Raw genomic sequence first — 21,834 nt, 5'->3', positions numbered from 1 at the left:
ATCAAAAGAGGTCAATCTACCAAATAGTAACACATCATCAATAAAAATCAAAGGAGTAACTGTGACTTGTCTACCTACACATTTGCAGCCAAAATTACATTTAATCCATCTACCTCCACACCTGCAACCAAAATCACTGCCCTTGTGAATTTTGTGACTAATTCTTCCAAAATCCAATCTTTTATCCTCAACATCTTCTTCTCACAAAAGTTGTCATAGATAATTTCCCTCCACCATCCTTGTAGAAATTATGGTGTAGAGTTGCAACTACTCATGAAGTTTTAATCAAAATCATAGGACACAAACCTACTCTAATGCTCTCTGGAAGGTAATTCACAATTTAGAACGAAAATTTCATACATGCAATAAGAAATAACACACATGCACAAAATTTTTTTCCTAGGGAAAACAATATGCTAAAAACCCCAATGTATGCTTGCATTAATATGATCAATAGAAATGTATTGCAATTTATTTGCTCAATTGTGCACAACTTACAAGTGAATAACCTATCTCTCTGCTCACTGAGAAGCTATAACCCAGACTTAGTAAATTTCTACCTCTGCTTGAGCCCATATTTCATTGTGCAATTCCTTGAGAAATTAGGCCCCTATTATTTAGGAATTTTTACAAAATGGATTGTGAAATTCCAAAGGTTGATCATCTAACTGCATGCAACACCTGTACACTCAAGGCTAGTCTACAGTTGATGATACACTACATTGGAATCTCCACGACAGCTGGGGAACTAGAATTATCCATGCATTCGATATTTTAGGTTGATTGATTAGTTAACTGGATGATCACCGAGTTCGACTGAAGTCCCACTGCACAATTGGCCTTCCACTAGTTTCTCAAGCAGTTGGAACTAGTTTAACTGAAAACAACTTGAGATATCTAACTTTGATTGCTACAAATTAGAAGTCATACATGCTTAACTGAAATCTAACTCCTCCAACTTGAATTTACTGAGTAAACCAAGTGACACAAGCCATGTCACACAAGTTAACTGCATCCAAGCTGTCTGTTGATGTGGAAATTCAAATTTTCTCAATTTAATCAAGGAAAAATCAAATTGAGAATTTCTTGCTACACCTTTCAAGACTCCCTCTCTGCAAGAAAGGGATTATCAACCACCCCTATCCTACACCTACAAAATTTGAACTTCCCTCTTGACAAATCTTTTGTCAAAATGTCAACATCTTACTCCTTTATTAGAATGGAGTGTAGCAACATAATCTGCCTCTAGACACAGTCTCGTAAATGGTGATATTGGATATCTATATTCTTGGATCGATAGTGAAATATAGGATTCTTAGAGAGATTGATGCAACTATGATTATCACAATTGGATCCATCATCTGATCAAATAGTCCAACAAGTATCTTTCTCATCCATATTGCCTCACATGTTTCTTGACTTGTAGCCATGTATTATGCTTCTGTCTAGCTGAGCACCACAAATATTTGCTTCTTGTCGTACCAAGAAACAACTACGGACCCAACACTAAAAATTAAACTTGATGTAATCCTTTTTTTTAATGGACTTCGTGTCCAATCTGCATCCGTAAAGTCGCACAACTTCACTCCCTTTGCTCATCTGTACCATAGTCCAAACTAGGTAGTGCCTATGAGGTACCGTAAAACATGATTAGTTCCCTTCCAAAATAGTTTGGTTGACCTAACCATAGCTTGGCTTAGCTCGTTAACTGCACGTCACATATCTGGTCATGTGTTCACAAGATACATGAGTGGACCCACTAGCTGTCGATAAATGGTAGCATCCACTTCACCTGAAGTGGCATCCTCCTTCCTCTATTTGCTCGTTAGAGGTGTTTCCATGGGTTTACAACTCTCCATGTAGAATCTCTGCAGTATCTCATTTTCATACTTGCCTTGAGATAGAAAAATAATTCCCCATCAGCATGTCATACTTCCAACCCGATAAATTAGTGCATGAGACCAGTGTCCTTCATTTCAAATTCCCTTGCAAGGTCCTCCTTGTAAGATATGGTCAATGGCTCATCACTAGTTAAAATAAAATTATCAACATATAAGACAATAATAAGAAATTTTCCTTCTATCCATATGTGATGAGGTTCACATCTGCTTCACTTATGGTGAAGCCCAAACCGGTGAGATAACTATCGATCTTGGTGTACCAAGCACAAGGTGCTTGTTTGAGATCGTACAACGCTCACTTGAGTTTGCACACATGAGACTCTTGATCAAATGTCTCAAAACCTTTTTGTTACTCTATGTACACCTCCTCCTTAATAACCCCATTCAGAAATGTTGTTTTTACACCCATATGGTGGATATTCCACCCCATCTATGTAGCCAGACCAAGAATTGATTTAATGGATGAGTACCTTACTACAAGAGAAAATGTCTCCTGATAGTCATTTGCCTCAACTTGAGAGTACCCCTTGGCCACAGATCTGGCCTTATACTTCCCTATGCTTCCATTTGTTGCATGCTTCACCTTGAAGATCCATCTCAAACCCACTATTGATTTATATGTTATTCTTGGGACCTTTTCCCAAACACGGTTCTTTGCAATGGATTCATTTTCCTCCAACATTTCATCAACCCATACAGGTTGCTCTATTTCTTCTTCGAAATAGGATTGCTTAATCTCTATAAGCTCAGTCATAAGAGCCATGTAGCCAATGTACCTCTTAGATGACCTCCTTTGCTTACGCAAATTTGAAGGACATCCCACATTCTCCCTCGCATCCTACACAAGTCTATCAACTTCCTTAGTTATTTTTCTTCCTTCTCTGGAGGTTTTTCTTTAGTGAATGTCTCCACTCTCTGCTCCACAATTTGTGGTTGCTCTACAATTTCCCGAGGTTCCTATTTTTGAGCTAAAATCTCATCTTTTGGTGGCATCTAAATCTCCCTCTCAAGAGAGCACCACATAGATTTCTCCTCATCAAAATTTACATCCATTCACACAACTATCATTATGAGTGATGGAAAGTACACATGTTAGTTGTGGGGAGTTTCTATGTAACCCACAAATACCCCGAATTATGTGGTCAACTAAATCTTATTCCTTGAGTCTTTGGAGACATGGCAGTAAACAGAGGCTCCAAAAATCTTGAAGTGCGACACATCCGGATTTCTTCCTTAGAAAGCCTCCTCCGGTGTAATCATGCCAAGAATCTGATGAGAACTTCAGTTCTACAAACAGACTGTTGTATTGCATGCCTCAACCCACAAATGCAAAGGTAGGCCTTGGTTATGCAACATCACCCTCGTTGCTCCAAAATGCTATGGATATTTCTTTCAACCACCCCATTCTGATGTGGGTTGTGGGGTGTTGTCAACTCTCGTCGAATGCCTTCTTTCGCACATAAATTTTTAAATTCATTCAACACATACTCACCTCCATTATTTCTCCTGAGAGCCTTCACCTTCTTGTTGGTTTCTTTCTCAACCAGTGCCTTGAATTCTACGAACTTGGAGAATGTCTCATCTTTCTTCCTCATGAAGAGATCCAACACTTATGTGAGAAGTCATCAATAAAAAGGACAAAATATTTGTGTCGGGTAGTGGAGGCTATCAAGAAAGGTCCACAGACATCAAAGTGGATCCTTTCTTGGAATGCATGTGCTTTGTTGTCCCGATCATGAAATGAGGATTTTATGTACTTCCCCATGGTGTATCCATTGCATACATCCTGCTGCTCAAGTAGTCCTTTAGGGAGGCTAGTGGATATTTGTTGTATAATATTCAAGGTGCTCTGATGCAAATGGCCAAGGCTTATGTGCTAAAGTTCACCTACATCGTGGCCCTGCACTTTCTCTTCCTTATTTTTTAATGCAACACAATATTCCACATCTAACTTATATAGATTCTTCACAAAAACCTTGATCTTCTTCACCTATCTCATGGCTATGTGTATTAGGAATGCTTTTCCTTTTTTGAAGATCACGTCATAACCACGGTCTTCCAAAACTGCAATAGAGATGAGATTTTTCTTTAGGCCTAGAACAAACATGACATCCTTGAGCCTAAGAGGGGAGCCTGACTCCGTCTGAAAGGTGACTATACCAATACTAGTCATGTTGTACCTTCTATCATCCCCTAGCTTGATGTGCATCTTGAGATCCTTCTCCTCCAAGTCACTGAAAATGTCTCTACACCCTTTCATGTGGAACAATGCACCTAAGTCCTAGTACCACACGCTCCCCATCGCTATTTTGGACATGCATGCGATAAGGGTAAAGTCAAGGTCAAACTATAAATCCAAGGCTTCACCCACTGCTCCTCCTAAGGTCTTCTTGATTGCCTTTTTCTGTGGGCACTTCGTGGCATAATGCCTATATTCATGACAATGGAAGCATTTAATTTTTGACAAATCTTTCTTCTTTCTCCCTTGGTTAGATTTTGGTTTGGTTTGAGATTTATTCCCCTTTTCCCTTCTTTCCCTTTTCAACTAATGAAAAGCTTTCTTCATCCTTGCCCTTGGATGAGGTCCCATCTCTGGTATTCTGCCTTATTTCCTCTTGTACCAAATCATACCATAAGTGTTCCCAATTCGGTAGTTTCTCCCTCCCATTCACTTAATCTTGATAGTTATGCCAAATCTTGGGAAGGCCCAGGAGGGATATTCTTACCAAGTCATCCTTTGAAAGAGTAAAACCAACTCCTGCAAGCTCATCACGAACTTGTGTGAACCTCGTCAGATATTGCAGGATAACGCCATTCTTCTACATCTTGGTATTTCAAAGTTTATCCTTGAGCACCAACTTTTTGTGGTCACTACCATTCTAGAATAGATTTGTGAGTGCCCACCACATTCCATAAGGATTTTCTTTCCCATGGAGATTGCTGACAATGTGGTCTCGTACTCCCTCCAATATTATTATCCACACCTTGGCTACAACTTTCTTCCACTGAGCAAGGTTTTGGGCATAAGATTCTGTTGGTTTTGTAACATCTCTCTTGATGTATTCTAGCAATCCATTTTCATCGAATACCTCCTCCATGTGATCCTTCCAGTCAATGAAATTAGAGTTGCCTTCCAAGGCATACTCTAGCCTTAGCCCATTGAAGGTCATATTTTCAGCTCTTAAGAGAACTTGCTACACTGAACTGCAAATTAGAACCTCCTAAGAAACAAATTAGAAATTCCTACTCTAATGTGAATCCTGCTATGATACGATGTAGAAATTATGGTGTAGATTTGCATCTAATTGCATCCAAGTTGTCTACTAATGTGGAAATTCAATTTTTCTCAATTTAATCAAGGAAAAATCAAATTGAGAATTTCTTGCTGCATTTTTTAACAATCCTTCAGGTGAATCTAATCCATGTTGCCAATCTAGCACAACAATGTGCTAATAACAACAACCAACTGATATAAGTAGCGTTCAAAATAAATAAAATAGTCAAAAAACACATATTAAAACACAATCTATGGAGACCCCGAAAAATACTCCAACTATGTTACCATCTATTAACGTTCCTCGAAAATGCCTCCATCACTCCTCTCACGACACACACCTCTGTTTTCGGCCTCCATTTCCCTAAATATGATTACTTGTTGTCAACCTCCATCGCTTTACTTCCCAAAGAAACCATCAATAACAAAAATATGAACCCCTAATTGTTTACCTTTTTTACTACCGCATCATATTGAAAATTTTAACACAAAAAATTATTTTGTCTTAAAAAATTGTCTTAAAATTCCCCTCCATGTAGTAGTGTCGAATTCAAAAACATACAAGTTGTCTCTAATCATATCAACAAAGATCAAAGGGAGAAAAGAGTAATTAATGTTTGGGAAATCTTTCCCGGGAAAGTTTTCGTGTTCTTCAATGTTGGCTACCCCCACAAAACAAAGAGCCCAACAACTCATTGTCTTTATATAAGATAACATGAACGGAAAGTGAAATAGCAACGTTGGTAGCGGTAGCCCGCAATGTGGTTACTTAGGGTGCACTATGAGAGTCAATTTTGTAGTTGTTAGATAATATTTTCTTAAATTGTTATGTTTTTGTCTTAATTGTTAATTGTCTTAAATGGGTTTCATCTTAAGTGACCATTGTCTTAAATATAAAGTTGTCTTAAAATATTTTTGTCTCAATTTGTTTTTGTCTTAAATATAAAGTTTTGTCTTAAAATAATTTTGTCTTAAACTATTTTTGTCTTAAAATAAAGTTTTGTCTTAAAATATTTTTGTCTCAAACTAATTTTGTTTTAAAATATTTTTGTCTTAAACTGTTTTTGTCTTAAATATAAAGTTTTGTCTTAAAATACTTTTTGTCTTAAACTGTTTTTGTCTTAAATTTAAAATTTTGTCTTAAAATATATTGTCTTAAGTTGTTTTTGTCTTAAAAATAAAGTTTTGTCTTAAAATATTTTTGTCTCAAATTGTTTTTGTCTTAAATTTTATATTTAAGACAATTCAATTCATATTAAATTTTAATGTAAAATAATTAAAATAAAAAGTGACTTTTTAAGACAAAAGATTTCTTTTGTCTTAAAAAAATGTCTTAAAAGTGCCCTTGGTGTAGTAGTGTGAGCATGTAGAGCGTTCTGCCAGAGGCAGTCTCCAATGGAATCCCTCACTTGAGAGTTGCTTAGTTTGATGAATAATATTATTTTCCTTCTAGTTTTTAACATGTATTAGAGCTCCAGGGCTAGTTGGTCAAATTCAGGGTGCTTTGATAGTTAAGTGAGTATCTAGGTGGCAGAAGAGAGGTTCCTGGTGGCTAGTGTGAAGAAGGCCTCGTGTGGTGAGGAGGTGGAGCACGTTAATTCTTTTTTTTTTTCTGTGAGATTGTTCATATCATCACTCCTCCTGGAGGAAGAAGACCATTGATCAGTGTGGGATCAAGGAAGGAAAAACATTGTTGGCCATTTCCTTAGAATGATTTTCATTAGTGCAGGTATCAGTGTGGATTTTACTGTCGAAGGGGCACTGAAGTTGACAGGTGAGGTTGACCAAACCTGCTCACTATTGCATTTGTTGATCAGGTAGCCCAGAGTGCTACATGAAGGCCAAATAGACATCGACAGGCTCGTGAACCCTTGTTGAGCATCGAGTGGAGCTCATTGTGTTGACCATGGAGGCGTTGTCCCTTGTACGCCTGTAGGAGGTCACAACAAGGTGGATCTACCAGGTTCTAGTGGATTCAAGGTCGACACCCTCTTTCCTGGAGCGCTGCGCCATCAAGGAGGAAGTGAAATTCAACTATTGCGTGGTTCTGTAGAGGTGTAATTTATTGGTGTGCTGCGTGGAGGTTGGATCTATGTGGAGGTGCAACAGTGGGAGTTCACCTTTGTGCAGTGGTGTGGAGATCTACAATGGCATGGATATTGTGCTCAATCGACGAGCGTGGAGGCTACTGGGAGGCCGAGCGGAGGAGCTCGTGTGTGGTGTGGTGAGTGGATCTACAGCATTGGTGGATTGCTCGGTGTGTTGCAACTAAGTCGATCGTGGATCTGCTGATTGTGGAGCGCGCCATCGAAATTTGAACTCTCTTGAGATCCTCAAGGTTGACGTGCATAGCTTCATTGAAATATGCTAACCGTGGTGACAGTTGTGTGCTGGTCAACTCAGTTCATGGTGGCAGTTGCATGTTGGTGAGCTACGAAGTGTTTTGAATAGTGGGATGGCTATACAAAGAGCAAGGTATTCGAAGGCCGAGTTTATTAAAAAGTTGGGGTTATAACAATTCCTTTTTTTTTAAATTGTTGGGAGCATGTGATAAAGCATTTATACATGTAAAAAAAAGGGTCATTTTTTAAAGAGAGGAGTTTTTCTTTATTAAAAAACAAAGGGATCTTGTTTTTAATTAAAGGAATTGTTTTTTAATTAAGAAAGCACTTATTTTTTGAGATTGCTCCTGGGATTTGGAGATAGATTCATCTTTTAAGTGCTGGAGATCAAGATGTTTTGAGGGAGACAGGTATCAAGATGAATAACCAGATGGTAGAGGCATATCTGAACGAGAGAAATAAGCTCGACGGTTCCAATTACTCCAATTGGAAATTTAGGTTGCAGAACTTGTTGGAGGGGGAAAACACATGGGAAATTGCAACTGATGATGAGTTGAAGCTGACCCTAGCTACAGGTGGAACAATAACAACAATCTAGGACTAGGAAAAGAGGGAGAACAAAGCAAAAGTGTTGTTAAAATTGTTAGTGAAAGATTGTATTATCCCTCACATTCGTGAATGTAAATCAACGAACGACATCTAGAAAACCCTCAAGGACCTGTATGAGATCAAAAACAAAAATCGCCTATTGTTTTTGAAAAGAAATATTATCTCCATTAAAATGGAGGAGAATGAATCAGTGGTTGCATTCATCTCTTGAATCAAGGAGCTCAGAGATAAGTTGGGTGACATAGGAGAGATAGTGTCAAACACTGATCTGGTCACAATTACCATGAATGGTATGACTGATGACTATCAGATGTTTATCATAGGCTTGAATGTGAGAGAGAAAGCCCCCAATTTCGAAGAATTGATAGGAATCTTGATGCAAGAGGAAGAGAGGCAGATGACTCTGAAACCCCAGAGTTCAGATCTTGCTCTAATGGCAAAGAAGAAGCCCTTCAGAGGGAAGGAAAATGCAGGACAGAAAGGAAGAAGTACACCACAGAGAAAACCACCTCAAGGTATGTCCTCAAACAGAAGTGATTCAGGACCCAAATGTTTTTATTGTGGTAGAGTTGGTCACATAGCTAAAAACTGTCAGAAGAATAAGTTTGATGAAGGTCGCCATACAAATAAGAGGCATGCAGGACATTTTGCTGATGAAGATTAGAATCAGAATCTTATATTATTTGTATATGATTTCGTATTCTCTGTTGAGAATGATGAAGCAAAAACTTGGTTTGTGGACTCGGGAGCTTCCACTCACATGACAGGTAATAGACATTGGTTTGAGAATTTTAAAGAAATCAACAGTGGTGCAAATATCTACCTTGGTGATGATAGAGGGTACCAAATCAAAGGGTATGGTAATGTTCCTGTCATTTTGCCTGATGGAAATATTAGACATATTCAAAATGTAATGTATGTACCTGGAATAAAAAATAATTTTATCTTTGCTTCTATAATATCAAATCCTAACCTTAAGGTAGAGTTTTTTAAGCCTTATTGTGTTATTAAAGATCTGTTGGATCGTATGAAGCCAATTGCATTAGGTATTCGAGTGGGAGGATTGTATAAGTGGATGTAAGAAGCACACAACACCAAGCTTTGACCTCATTAGTTATGGTTGCGAAAGACTTATGGCATCAAAGGTTCGATCATATCAACTTCAATGACACGCTGCTACTTCGTAAATGAGGTATGGTCAATGGTGTTCTTGTTTTAAAGAATTTTCATGTTGATTGTGAAGCATGTTCTCTTGGGAAGATACATCGAGATGAGTTTCCTGTAAATGTAGATAGAAAGAAGAGAGATAAACTAGATCTTGTGCACATTGATTTATGTGGACCAATGCAAATGAGTTCATTAGGAGGTGCCTATTAATTCTTATTATTAGTTTATGATTGCACGCGAATTACTTGGGTATATTTCATTAGAAAGAAGAGTCATACTTTTGAATATTTCAAAGAGTTCAGAAGCATGATTGAAAAAGACAGAGGAAAATTCATCAAAATTCTCTCTTTGGATCAAGGGGGAAATACAAGAAGGCTGGTTTCATCAAATATTGCAAGGACCATGGGATAGTTCAGCAGTTCACAGTACCCCACACTCCTCAACAAAACAAGGTTTCAGAGAGGAAGAACAAAACCCTTGTGGAGTGTGCTCGAAGCATGTGAAAAGGTAAGAATATTTCTAATGGATTTTGGGCAGAAGAAATAAATACTACAATATATTTGAAGAATAAGAGTCCAACAAAAAGCCTTGATTTTAAAACTCCATTCGAAGCTTTATTAGGTTTTAAGCCTGAAGTTAATCATTTAAGAGTTTTTGGCTCCAAAGCTTTTTCTCATGTTCCAAAAGAGGATAGGAAGAAACTGGATTCAAAAGCCATTAAATGCATTTTTGTTGTGTATTGCACAAAATTTAAAGCTTATAAACTGTTCAATCCATACACTCATAAAGTTTTCGTAAGTAGATATGTGGTATTCCATGAGCAGGTTGATGATGGACACCATGAAAGAAGAAATGAAGAATGGCACATGCCTTTGCTGGTGGAGGATGGATGTGATGATAGGGACAACCATGAGTAACAATAGCAACAACAACAATAGCAACAACAATAACAACAACAAAAAAGGAAGATGTGAATGGTACAGATGCAGGTACCAGGCCAAGTCCACCAAGGGATGATCAGAACAGATTTGAAGCCACTCAACCACTCAGGAAATCAGGTAGGAAAATTCAGTTGCCAGCAAGATATAGGGATCATTCTCTTATAACTAGTATGTTACATGTTGTTGAACCCTCTAATTATAAAGAAGCTAGTCAATATAGTGAATGGAGGGAAACCATGGAAGAGGGATATGAGTCAATAATAAAAAAAAACCTGGGATCTAGTTGAACTACCTTAAGGCAAACAACCCATAGGTTGAAAATGGTTATACAAGCCTAAATTTAAAGCAGATGGGAGCATAGACAAATATAAAGCTAGGCTAGTTGCAAAGGGGTACTCAAAGAAAGAAGGCATAGACTATGAGGAAACCTTCACCCATGTAGCTAAATTAAACACAATCCAAATTTTAACTGCCTTAGATACCAAACATCATTGGATGATGCACCAGCTAGATGTGAAATTTGCATTCTTAAATGGCGAATTAAAAGAAGAAGTGTATTTAATGCAACCTAAAGGGTTTACTAAATAGAGGGAGGAACATTTAGTCTGTAAATTGAAGAAAGCATTATATGGACTAAAACAGGCACCCAGGTCATGGTATGATAAAATTGATTCATTTTTCCTACAACATAGTTCTAAAGAAGCAAGAATGACCCTAATTTGTATAATGTGTTTAATGAAAAGGGGAATTTTTTTTTGATTTATTTATATGCAGATGATCATATCATTATGAAAAATGCTGATGAACTCATTAAAGAAATAAAAGAGCATATGTCACAGGGATTTGAGATGAAAGACCTCGGAGAGTTACACTATTGTTTGGGTTTGGATGTCTGGAGGGATTATTGCCAAGCTTTTTTGTCTCAGGGAAAGTATGTCAGGAGTTTATTGAAAAAGTTCAGAATGGATTAGTGCAAAGCAACATCAGTGCTTGTACAACAAAATACCAAACTTCAGAATAATGATGTTTCAAAGGAGTTCGATGCAACACTTTATAGACAACTGGTTGGGAGTCTAATTTACTTGACTACAACTAGGCCGAATTTGGCTTTTGCAGTCAGTGTATTGATCCAATTCATGTCAAAGCCTCTTGAGAATAATTGGGTTGCAGTGAAAGGTGTCTTAAGATATCTTCAAGGAACCTTAGACTTTGGTATTAAATATACTGATTCGTTTGATGTTAGATTGATAAGTTTTTGAGACTCAGACTGGGCTGGAAATCTAGATGACTGATGATCCACAATAGGCTATGCATTCAACATTGGTTCTAGGGTCATTGCTTGGAGCAACAAGAAGCGGAACATTGTATCCTTGTCTTCAGTAGAAGCAGAGTATCAAGCAATGTGCACAACAACATGTGAAGCAGTTTGGTTGAGGCGACTTCTCTAGGATGTCGGAGAAGAACAAAAAGACGCAAATTTTATTAGATGTGATAACCGGAGCTCAATCAAACTTGCAAATAATCCAATGTTTCATAAAAACACAAAGAATATTGATACACAGTTTCACTTTGTTAGGGAGAAGATTCAGTAAAAGCAAGTCCATATTGAATATTGTAATACTTGTGACAATCCTGCAGATATTTTTACTAAGCCTCTTGGAAGAATCAAATTTTAATTATTTAGGGAAATGTTAGGAGTATTATTGAACCCTTTCTCCATTAAGGGGGAGTGTTGAAGATAATGGAGATATGTATTTTAGGAGAGAGTCAATTCATTGGTTATGTGTATGCCTCAGATTAGGATTTAGTTCCTACTTCTTAGGTAGCTGTCCTAGCTTCCCTATATGTGTGTAAACTATATATTCATGATTTGTAATGATGAGCATGTAGAGTGTTCTGCCAGAGGCAGTCTCCAAGTGAATCCCTCACCTGAGAGCTGTTTAGTTTGATGAATAATATTATTTGTCTTCTCAGGTGAGGGCTTCACTTGGACACTGCCTCTAGCAGAATGCTCTACATGCTCATCATTATAAATCATGAATATATAGTTTACACACATATAGGGAAGTTATAACAACTACCTAAGAAGTAGGAATTAAATCCTAGTATGAGGCATACACAAAACCAATGAACCGACTCTCTCCTAAAATACATTTCTCCATTTTCTTCAACACTCCCCCTTAATGGAGAAAGGGTTTAGTAGTACTCCTAACATTTCCCTAAATAATTCAAATTTGATTATTCGAAGAGGCTTAATTTAAATCTACATAAATATAAACTAATAAATTTTATTGTTGGAATGTACTTTGTTTATGATTTTGATTTCATATAATTTTAATTAATGTTTTTTTTAACCTATTTAATTTTTATAAAGCGTTTTGTTTTGTTTGAGGTATAATGATTTAATTTTAAATTTACATTTAAGTTAGAAAATAAATTGATGTATAAAATTTCACAATAGAGTATTTATTTTTATGCAATGATTTGACTACTAAAGTCTAAATAAATACACATACTTTATCTCTTATGAATTTCAACTTATAATCAGTGATAAAAAAGTAACTGATATAATAAAAAAAATTATTATGTTAATATAGTTTTATCAACTTAAAGTATTTAATATACTGTTTTCAATAAAATAAATATAATAAAATGATATATTTTATTATTTGATTTTTTACTCAAAACAACAGAATAAATTTAATAAAATTATTTTGTTAATAAAAAAATGATATTAAACATGAAATAAAAAATGTATTCACTCATATAAATTTACATCTTAAATAATATTTTTCATATTATTATTTTTGTTAATTAAAAATACAAAACAAAGTAGAATGCGAAAACATCTATTTTTAGATCTTGTATGCTCATATTATAGATTCATGTGCATGATAATAAAATCTTATTTCATTAAAATTGTATTCTCAACTTATCATGTATACTTTTAATGAATATCATGTATCATTTACACATATACAATGATCTTAGTAAGAAAACCAAGATCCTTTTAATGTCTTATCGACATCCTTAAAATAAATTTGAAACCTCTTTAGCACTCCAATAATATCCTTATGACAGTGTTCTATATCCTAATTACATCATATTATAATCCTAAGGTCTCGCCATTTCACTAGTATTCTAAAACTCTTTATTATCCTCGTCCACAAACATGTACTTCCATATTATGGGAGTTAATCTGTTTGAATTCTCTTCCAGATTCGATGGGAGTTAATTTGTCAGATTTTGATTCATACGTTAAAATCATCGGTAAGCAATGTAAAAGGCAACTGTTAATTTAGTAAACGAAATTGATAAGAAAGTGAAAGACCTTGTAAATTGTTGAGCAAAGGATCAAATGTTGAGCTAATAACCAATGGAGTGTTGTTCTCCGCATGAACCTTGACAATATTGGCTTCATATCAAAGAAAACATAACTAAGGGTCCAATGAGAAGTGAGTTAACGTAAAAGATATCATAGACAAAGAAATGATTGATAATGCTTTTAATAGCAAAGTTCGCATCAATATAGAAATGTGCTCTCAAGAATGTTGTTGACTTGGGAAAGTCGTCATGCATGAGAGATAACAAGTTGGCAACAATCTAGAAATGTGCTTAACAAGAATGTCAAAATTATGAGATGTAACAAAGTTGGCGGCAATCACAAGTGCTAAACAAGAATGTTGTTGACTAACGCAAGTCGTCATCGATTAGAGGTGGATACCAAATCCGTTGTGGACAAGGGATCATCGACATAGAGGTGGTGGTAGACAACGGAGATTCGATCAGAATTGGTGGAGATCAGAGTTGGGTCATCAATGTAAAGGTCGCAAACGAGAGTGATTCCAACATAAAAGCTTTTGATAATTGTGTCGTCCTAGACAGAGTTGCTGATAGGGGAATCGTTGACAAATATGCTTATGGAGACGGCAACCATCTGAATGGTTTCTTTCAACCAAAAAATTGGAAATTTCTTTCATTCCCAGTGTTAAGATATTGGCAGCGTTTTAGGTGTCTTTAGGTTCCTTCTCAATTACTTTCTATTCAAACCGAATAAAGTGATCAGTACGAAGGTCCTAACTCAGTGTTCACCATTTCTATTATTCTGTCAAAGACAACGTAAGAAAAGCATGTGGGGGCAAATATCCCAAATTGCACAACATGTCATTGATGTGCATACCATTCAAAGATGCAAATCGCATTCCCATTGGATTAGTGTTTGATTACCTGAATAAGTTTTCAATATACAATGAGAATTTAGAGGAGCCGAAAAGTGTAGATTAAAAATACTCCGAGGTTGCCTGCCAAATGGACGACAACGATTCTCTCCGTGTTGTAATAAGTAGAAAGAAAAGACCTCTATAAATTAAGGTAATAAGTCAAGGAAAGATTTTTTATTACATTGGCAACTGAGCAGAGCGGTGGTCTTCAGCTGACGGAGGTGATCGTTCTCCATGTCTTTATTGAAAGAAATCTGGATTTGATTTCTGAGAGATTCTTCGCATCTGCAATTATAAAGATGCTACAAAAACGCAACTAAAATAATGGCATCTTTCCTATGGGGTGTGCACCTCAATGTACACATTGGACTTGCTATTGTGAATGGCACGTCTAAACCACTAGGTTTCTGTAGCTATCTGAGAGTGAGTTTCTATGGTTGGAGTTGTCTAGCTGCTTGACAGAAAAGGTAAATCAACACGCAGTAAAGATTAAATATACGGTGCAAAAGAAATATCCTTCGATTATAATCATATGAAAGCAGGATGCATTTTACGATAGACAAACAGAGGCCTGAGCTCCTTTCACCCATAGTACACCAAGATTTAAAGAGATTTACGAACACTCTATTTTTACAGAAAACTAGCTTTTCTGGTGCATACCAAATTTTCAGCTTCATGCATGGGTTAAAAACTGTATTTTTACACGCACATTTCTACTATCATATGTCATGCCACAAAAATAATAAACTATTAAATTATTTAATGAAGCACATATTTTCCCTCATACATATTAACTTTGCAATACATTATGTCGGCCAGCAATACAATCACGGATTTACAAGTACACTAACTGCATGTAAGAATGGGAAACTTTCATGTTAGGTCAAAAATTTATTTACTTCCATGTACCTTGCTAGAAAGAATCATCTGCAGCTTGATTTGTCTATACTCTTACATATGGCCATGAACAAAAGACGGGCCGGAATTCTCCCCCAATTGCAAGGGGGTCTCCCTGGTGTAGAATCCCAACTAGATTCTGCACCATTTACTTTAGGGATCCCGTCCGGTATGTAGACCCCGCTGCCGTAAAAGTGGTTTGAGTTTTCTTCGGACAGAGGTGGGATACTGACTTAGCCAAACGTATGAACTTTAACACGCACAAGGAAATAACTGACGAATCTTTATAATATGAATACCATAAATAGCAGCATTAGAACTTTACAACATGAATCTCACTTAAAGCAATTGTTAGCAAAACCTCAAATCAGATCACGCCGATATAAAGAATATGCTTGACAACTATAAAGTAGTTCACAGTAGCTAAGCATCAATAAGCATAAGTAAATGCATAGTCAACGATAAGATCATGCCAATATTAATGAAACAATTCATCAATACAAGCACAAAGTTAGCATATCATATACCATCCATGTGTTGCAAAACAAGATTCATAGCACAGGAAGACACATGAGAAGACTACACATCAAAGAACTCACAGGAACCTTCGATCCATTGAGAAAACAATATCCATGGTATCACAACACAAAACACTCATCCAATCCAATAGTGGAAAACAACTATTACTCGTATTTATTAGAAGAGCACAAGTCCTTTCTCAAAACAATATGTCCCAAAATAAGTCCCAAGCTAAAAGTCCTTTACAATATGCCATGAGGGTGTATTTATAAAAAAGAGTGACCTTTGGTCTACCCTTGACTCTTGGACTTCCTCATGACCTTTCAACTACCTCATGACCTTTAGACTTCCTCATGACTCTTCATATTCTATTATTGTCCTATTCTATCCTAATTTGCTAATTACACAAAATAAGCAAATTCTATCCTATCAACTTGACAATAGACAATTATGGGATGTCTAGGTGGAGCTGCTCCACTAGATAAGTGCGCTAAAGCTTGTACTCAGTCGCTATGGGGGCTATTTGTGGTTGTTCCTCATCATGTATGTCTGGGCACTTGAGGGAATCCACGCAGAGAGTGCTTCTTTTGGAATTCACTTGATTTGCTACGGTCAACAGCTTTGTATGCATTCTTACTGATTCCACAACATCTGTATGATACTCTCCTTTGTAACATGTAGGTTTTTTGAGTGGGCATCCTACCTGTATGTGTCAACAAACGCCTAAACTTCCTGTGAGATGTCTTCCTTCTTCCTCACTTACCCGATTTCCCTAATAGATGGAACCCCATGGTTCTCAATCATTGACTCCAAACCACTAAAAAGGTGCATGTGAGAAGCCAACACTCTGTCCACATCTTTGGCTAATTTGTCTCTTCATTGGATCTTGATGTGGAGCTAGACTTTGGCGTTTTTCATGGTGATCTAGTCCCTTTTCAGGACTACTGTCGGTGCACCTGGATACTTGGTGGACCACTCATGTATGATATCCAAAGTTACAACGACTTTCTTTAACATAGTAGACCTTTCCTTTGTGTTGGTTTGTATGGCCAAGATTGCGGCTACCGTATGATGTAGTTTCGACATTTCTTCATAGACCATCACCATGGCTTCACTAAGAGTTTCAGTGTCATCCTTGATTGCAGCCTATAGCTCCTTTGTAATAGAGTGTACCAAGCAGAGGGCCGCATTTTCTTCTTCTGCCTTGTTTCTATCCTTTTCTGCTTTATTGGCCTTCTTCTCTTATGGATAAAGCGTGTTCTAGAGCTTTGCGATTTGTATGTTGATCCTGGCAACATTGTGTTACGTCACGGTCACAAATGTAGTCCCAGTTGAGGCGATCATCTCAGGGTTAACTGTAATGTCAAGAACAATTCCTTTTTTTGTCGTCATCAATAGGGGTTTTGCAGGGTTTCTAGCATAACACTTTCTTCTCTCCTGCATGACCTTGAAGCTAACATGCTCAAAAGTGAGCTTGGTCAGATCCAACACTTCCTCTTCCACTTCTTCAGGAATGCCCAACTCTTTGAGAGGGAGATGCCCTCCGGTGAGGAAAGTGGATGGGGGAACATCCAATAGAGACAACTCAACTTTCTCGGAGTCTTGTTGAGTTGCCTTACCAGCCTCCACTTGTTCTCTCTTTCTTCTATCCTCCTCTTCTTTCTTCGTCTTATCTTCCTCCAACCAATGCTTATCTTTCTCTTCTTTCTCTTTCTTCCTCCTAAGTTCCTCAGCCTGCCTACATATCTCTTCATGCTCCTTTAATTATTTCTCTCATTTCTTCCTCTCTTCCTCCTCCTTGGCCCTCTGATCTTCCTGTTCTTTTAACTAATTTTCTTCCAGCTGCTCTTTCTTTCTTCCTCTTCTTGCCACTTCCTTTTCTCAAGTTGGTACTCAGAGTGCTGGCCACCTAAATCTTGCAACTATTTGAGCTCTTCCTCTCTTTTGCTCTTGAGCTCTCCATTTTTTCTTGTGAGGGTTGCATTCCTCTGCTCTAATGTTTCATTATCCCCTCTTGCTTCTTGGTCACTTAGGGGATAATCTACCTCTTTCTCCTTCTATTTCTTGAGTTTCCCAATGTCCTTATGTTTCTCCTGCTTCCTTTTTATAGTAGTTGACCTCTCCCATAGGCTCACATTTTCGTGGGGGTGTTCAGTCTTCTCATCATCTTTTTCTTGTAATGTGGGAATTACCATTTGAAAGTACCTCATTGGAAATGAGTTTCTACAACTTGATCAAGACCATATGTTCGATGGTTCAGGGTCACGAAATGACATCAATTTACTGCTTTGGCCTCTGCCTAAACTTCCTTGAAATTTTCCACCGTGTAGGCCCTGATAACAAGAGGGAATGTGGGCCATGCCTTCTTCTTCCCCTTGCTCAGTGTTTTTGAGAAACCCTATGTCATTCGATAGCATACTTCCTGCATGAGTACCCTGTCTGTGGAGAACCGAGGAAGTGCATGCGGGGTGTTGTAGGAACCAAAGACTCTAATAAATGTCCCCTCCTTGATTGGGAACCAGTGTGCCACCTTGACGATGGTTTCCATGGTCATGTTTGAATTACAAGGTGGTTCTTCCCCGAAAAGCAGTTGATATAATGCAGAAATAAATGACTCAAAGATAGTATTGAGCATACCCTTATAGCAAGGGATCCAAAAAATCTTGTAATTGTAGTGTACTAGCTCTGTTGCATCCGTGTTTTAGTTGTCGAACTCACACCTTGCGCAGAGCACGTCTAGGAGATATGAAGCCATATATATCTCTGATGGCTGGTCTAGGTCAAGATGCTTGGCTGCAATTATGTTTGTTCTCAGGGTTGACACGAGGACGTTGAACCAGTTGAAGACTGTATCCTGAGTAACGACAATGTACATGATGGGGACCCATGTATCGTGGAACACATCACAATCTACTCTTCCATACAATTGGTTCATCATGGTGGAAATCAGCTAATAGATGTTCTTGATTACATCTGTCCTATATATCTGGTCAGTTCTAACTTGGAAGTTGGACAGGTCTTGCCACCATTCCATGATATCACCTTGGTAGGGATCACAAAAATGGAGAGCCATAGGGTGTTGAAGGACTCCTCCTTCTTGGGAAATCTGTAATATGCAATGATATCTGTGGAGGAGATAGTTGTGAGCAGTGTGCCAGTGTGATCCCTTACTATCCATTGATATGTGTGAATTCTTTGTACGATCCAATCAATTGTCTTCGCGCATAGGAATATTGGAGGATTTGATGCCACTCTATAAAGCTTCAATCTCTTAACATTTATATACATCGGGAAGTCCTCCTGGCCCTCTGGGATATCTTGTTTGGAGAATTATGTGTAAATGTCATACCATGAGAACTTTCTGGTTTTTTTTATTTTTCAAGTGGTATCCCCATATATGTGGGGTGATTTATCCTGGTGAACTTCCTGTGAAATGCCTCTACAGCTCTTGTGGGTAGATTTGGTTACCAGGGGTACCTTTTCATCTTCAAAGGAGGAGGTCGAGATGCACTCGAGATCAATGTCACCTAGCATATCTAATACAAAATCCCACAATGATAGATATGACATGAAAATAAAACCTTAGTGACAAGTACAAAATATAATTTTTAGAACCCGAGAGAAGGCCTTTTGGCAAGTTATTAGGTCGCAGGGATCAAAATTTTACATGGGTCGCATGGCTATGTGCATGAACTGGCATCTAGGTAGGCTAGAGGTTAGGTCGTGGTGGTGACGGAGGTCACCAGATTGTGTAGTTCGCGAGGTCACATAGGTAGCGAGGTCGTGTAGGTCACACCCGCTTTCCTATTACGGTTTTCAGTCACATGACCTACTTCCTTGGGTGATTTTGAGGGGTTGAAAGAGGCTTAATATGGGTCGTTGGGGCTTCTCAAGAGCATATGGCTTGGTCCTCTAGGGGAGCAGGTCAATTTGGGACAGGGATGGCAAAAAAAGGTGTTAGGGGAGGCTCATGAAAACAAAAGATAACTTGGCAAGGGTTTCTTGTTAAAATGAGCCCGAAATATGGATAAAAACCCCATAATCTAGAATTTGCACAGTGAGGGTGGAAGAGGAAGAAAAATGGGAGAAATAAATGATTATCAGGGAAAGGGAAGAGTCACTGACCTAACAAGGTCATGCATCTTATCGAATCGTTGAGCTTCCCTATTATTTGTGTGACCAGAGTGAGTTTTTCAAATGATTGGTCGAGGCTGATATTTACAATTTTGGTCACACATGTGGGGGTTTCAAGGGTCCCACTTGCTTGGTTTCAAGCTTTTGCGACCCTTGTGACCTTATGAATTAGCGACCTCAAGTGGTCGCTAAGTTAGATGGGTCGTGACGTCGCAATTGTGTGCCTCTGATACCTTTGAGACCTTGTGACCTTGCATCCCCTTGGGGTTGTTAGGTCACATGGGTCGCTAGCTGACAATTGCATGACTCTGATACCTTTTCAACCTTGCGACCTAGCAAATTTCTGGGTTGTGGTGATCACAAAGTTGCCTAGTGCGCATGATATACTAGATTTTTCCATTGCGACCTTGCAACTTCGCGACTTAGAGAGGTCGCACAATCGCAAATGTTGTAAAAGTGAATAAGTTGCAAGGTTCCACTGCGACTTTGTGACTAGACTTGAACATGAATTTTCATTAGGTCAAAGGGTCACAATTTTGCCTTATTTGGGAAAGATTCAGGCTTTTGAAACCTTTCAAGAGTTAGGTTTGCGGGATGAAGGGGTTCAAGGTTTCTTAATAGACTCTAAGAACAGGTGACAACTACACAAATGGTATAGGGCCTCTAAAATTTTGAAGGGTCAGAAATTTTGGAGGGGTTGTTGTAGCAGCTACAACACAATGGTTTAGTGAAGATATCAATATATTTCTCTTGTGATCTACAATTCTCAAAACAATTTCGTTATCATTAATCCTTTCCTTGGTCAAATTATACCTTATGCCAATGTGTTTACTTATGTGAAAAAAAATGGATAAAGAAATTGCAGAATTGTTATCACAATGGTGTTTTGTTGTTTCTTCTCATTCATGCATAAAATATTTCAACATTATTCTCACCCAAATTTCTTGACACATTTCCCTGTTGCTACGCCATACTCAATTTTAGTTGTGGAAAGATAAACTATTGGTTGTCTCTTGGAAGCCTGTGATATGGCTCTCGAACCCAAATGAAAAATATAAGATGTTGTACTCTTTGTATCATCTATACTTCTTTCCCAACATGAAATCATTTGTAGTAGTATACAAAATATCATATTCCTTGGTTCCATTAACATACCTTAGAATTATTTTAGTTGCTTGTCACTGTGTCTCCTTTGGTGTCTCCATGAAAATTGAAACCAAACTCACTACATACATTAAATCAGGGATGGTTGTAGGCTAATACATCAAATTCCAACCATAATTTTGTATAGTATTAGATTTACATTGTTTCTACAATATTCTTTGATCAATTTCAAACCCATGGCTATTGGAGTTAGCACATGCTTGTTTTTTTGCGTTTTGAACCTCTTCAAGTTGTATGTTGCGTACGTACTTTGTTTTAGAAATAAAAATGTCACCTTCCATTTACTTCACCTATACGATTAAAAAATAATATAACAATCCCAAATCTTTCATTTCAAACTCACTTTTCATTAATTCTTTGAAATCATCAATGAGAAAATCATCACTACCTCTAAAAATTAGATCATCTACGTATAAAACCACAATTAAAAGATTACCATCAATTTCTTTGATGTGGAGCATAGGTTCACCATCAATTTAGCTAAAGTCATTGTTCAATAAATATGAGTCTATTCCTCTATACCATGTGCATGGTGCTTGCTTCAACCCATAAACGACTTTCTTTAGTTTATACACCTTGTCTTCTTGGCCTTGAACCTCATAACTAGGTGGCTTCTACACATATATTATCAATGGAAATTGAGATGGAGCACATAAATGGTGATAT

This window comes from Pinus tabuliformis, chromosome 9, assembly GCF_031772625.1.
Source record: "Pinus tabuliformis cultivar Carrire ecotype Pingquan chromosome 9, CPIR1, whole genome shotgun sequence".
In the NCBI taxonomy this organism is placed as follows: domain Eukaryota; kingdom Viridiplantae; phylum Streptophyta; class Pinopsida; order Pinales; family Pinaceae; genus Pinus; species Pinus tabuliformis.
The sequence above is the reverse complement of the archived record's forward strand: the minus strand, read 5'-3'. Positions refer to the sequence as shown.